Source organism: Bos grunniens, chromosome 8 (genome assembly GCF_055505025.1).
Source record: "Bos grunniens cultivar Pamir isolate PY7600 chromosome 8, Bosgru_T2T1.0, whole genome shotgun sequence".
Classification (NCBI taxonomy): domain Eukaryota; kingdom Metazoa; phylum Chordata; class Mammalia; order Artiodactyla; family Bovidae; genus Bos; species Bos grunniens.
This window is the reverse complement of record NC_141172.1, coordinates 90,066,103-90,068,639: the sequence shown is the minus strand read 5'-3', so window position 1 is coordinate 90,068,639 and position 2,537 is coordinate 90,066,103. Positions and strand designations below refer to the sequence as shown.

At 38.5% G+C, this 2,537-nt stretch overlaps 1 pseudogene; it reads right to left on the bottom strand.

Moving 5' to 3' along the window:
- Positions 1–404: 404 nt before the first annotated feature.
- LOC147367668 (U2 spliceosomal RNA) lies at positions 405–559 on the bottom strand (annotated as a pseudogene).
- Positions 560–2,537: the final 1,978 nt, after the last annotated feature.

Sequence of the window (2,537 nt, the reverse complement as noted above, 5' to 3'; positions counted from 1 at the left end):
GTGAACATGGCCAGTGATTTCAGCTCTCAAAGCCCTGTTTCCTCACCTAGAAAACAGTAACAAAAGTACTTGCTTACTAAATTAGACGAATCAATGTATGTTGTCTTATTAGTGGACTGGTGGTGGTCATGCATTTGATGAAAAGATACCAGTGTTGCAAAGTAAGTATAAGCATTATTTTATAAAAAGCTTGTCTGGAGTTGAATGTTTATGCACACCCACATTAGGTCTCCATGTAAAATGTGTCTGTTACAGTGTTGGGACTTAAGTTTGAAAACACTAACCCCTCCTTCCTCCAGTCCTTTCCTCTGAGATCTCTGTGGTCCCTTTCCACCCTTTTTGTTCTGCAATGAGAGATGGAATGTCTATTTCCTTGGGATTTTAGCTTCCTGGCAGAGATATTAGGAATATACTCATTATAAGAAAATAAACTCTTCTCTAAAGGCCCTTCCTGACTTGGGACAAAGAAACCTAGAACTTATTCACTTTAAGCTGTTTTAAGTTCTTTGAATACTGACACATACTACACTTGATCTTAGCCAAAAGGCTGAGAAGAGAGTCCCTTGGGCAGCGAAGAGATCAAACCAGTCAATCCTGAATATTCATTGGAAGGACTGATGTTAAAGCTGAAGCTCCAATAATTTGGCCACCTGATACAAAGAGCTGACCCATTCGAAAAGACCCTGATGCTGGGAATGATTGAAGGCAGGAGATGGGGACAACAGAGGATGAGATGGTTGGAGGGCATCACTGACTCAATGGACATGAGTTTGAGCAAGCTCCAGGAGATGATGAAAGACAGGGAAGCCGGGCGTGCTGCAGTCCATGGGGTTGCAGAGTTGGACATGACTGAGCAACTCAACAACAACAAACAGGGACACGTTGTTGCTAAACATCATGATGATCATTTCATAATGTATTTAAATGTCAAACCACTATATTGCACACCTGAAACTAACATAATATGTACACCAACTATACTTCAATAGATAAGTAAATAAAGTTTACTCAAATTTTTTTTAAATGAAGCACAGGAAAAAAAAAAGTATTATAAGTGGCAGAAATTTAGTCTGACTCTCAAACGCAAGCCCCTGGCAACTCTGAACATAGAAGAAAGCCAAGAACACTCCTCTGAGCAGGTGGTTTGCTAATACCTAAGTGTCCAAAAAATTTCCTACATGAAAGTGCCTGGTGATTGGGCTCAATCACCTTATTCTGTTTCTTGGTTTTCCTGTGTTTATCCCATTCTCCCAACACCTTCTGGTTATTCCTTTACCTCCTTAAATCCTTCTATTCTTCCTTCCAGCCTGAAAGCTTACTGGAAAACAACATGCTGATTTATTACTCTTCAGCATGTATTTTTAATGACAATTACACAAAACCAACATCCTTGAATCAGTATGAATTAGCACAATTCTTCAGTAATTGAATAGTCATCAAAATAGTAGTTGGGATAACAACTGTTTTCACTTGCAATCTGCCATTAATCCATTTTGGGGCATTGTGCTTGCACTGAATTTTCCAAGTTCAAGCCACACCTCTACATAGTGACTCCTGTGGCTGCCCTTTGCTTTGCTAACTGTGCATGCAGACAGTACAATAGACATACATTCAGAAGACATCCTCGTGGAAGGAGGCAGCTCTATTAACAACCTAAAGCACTGGCACAGTCATAGTAGCACCATTAAGTACACAAAACAAGATGAATGATGCAGTACACGAGGTCAAGCAGAATCCCTTTCAATACAGAATGAAAGAGACACCCTATTTACCATAAATGCAAGAGACAATTGTCATCCTGTGATATAGAGTCTCTTTTCTTCATTGCAGACTATCAGGAAGTGTTTCAATCATGTTAGCTGGGTTTTTCACTTTTACCATAATAATTATTATTGACAGATTCATTTGGGGGTAAGAAATGATGTGTCTGCGAAGAACACAGGATTGCTGCAGAGCCCAGGGTATGGGAGCAGATGTGCATTATAAAGCAATATGTGGCATGATGAGAAAAGCATTCTTCCCTATCCTATTAATTGTTGGCTCTATCTGATAATCAACACTTACTGACCCCTCACACCCTTCAGCTAGCACATTATTTGTATCTAGTAATGCACCATGGCCCAAACACGAACTCAACTCTGGGTAACGTGTTAGTAACATTAATCTGAACTCTACCATCCCCTCGGCATTGCCTATAACACAACTTGTGAATAATAAATTCCTTCTAACAGGCGAATGGTTGAGTAAATAATACAATGCAAATGATAAATTACCGCACAGAATTTTAACTGTTAACTACAAAGATGATTTTGAAATATGGAAAATGCTTTAGACATGAGGTTAAATAATAAACGCAGAATTCAAAACTGTTAGAAGATTACAGATATGTAAAAATGCAGTTGGAAGTAGAGAAAGAAAAGGCAAGCTGTTGTATTGAGAGACGGAGGATGAAAAACGATTTCTTTTTTTTTCTTTTGAAGATACCCGTTAATGTTCCTGTGAAATTCGTATAACAAAAGTTATTTTAAAATCAAAGC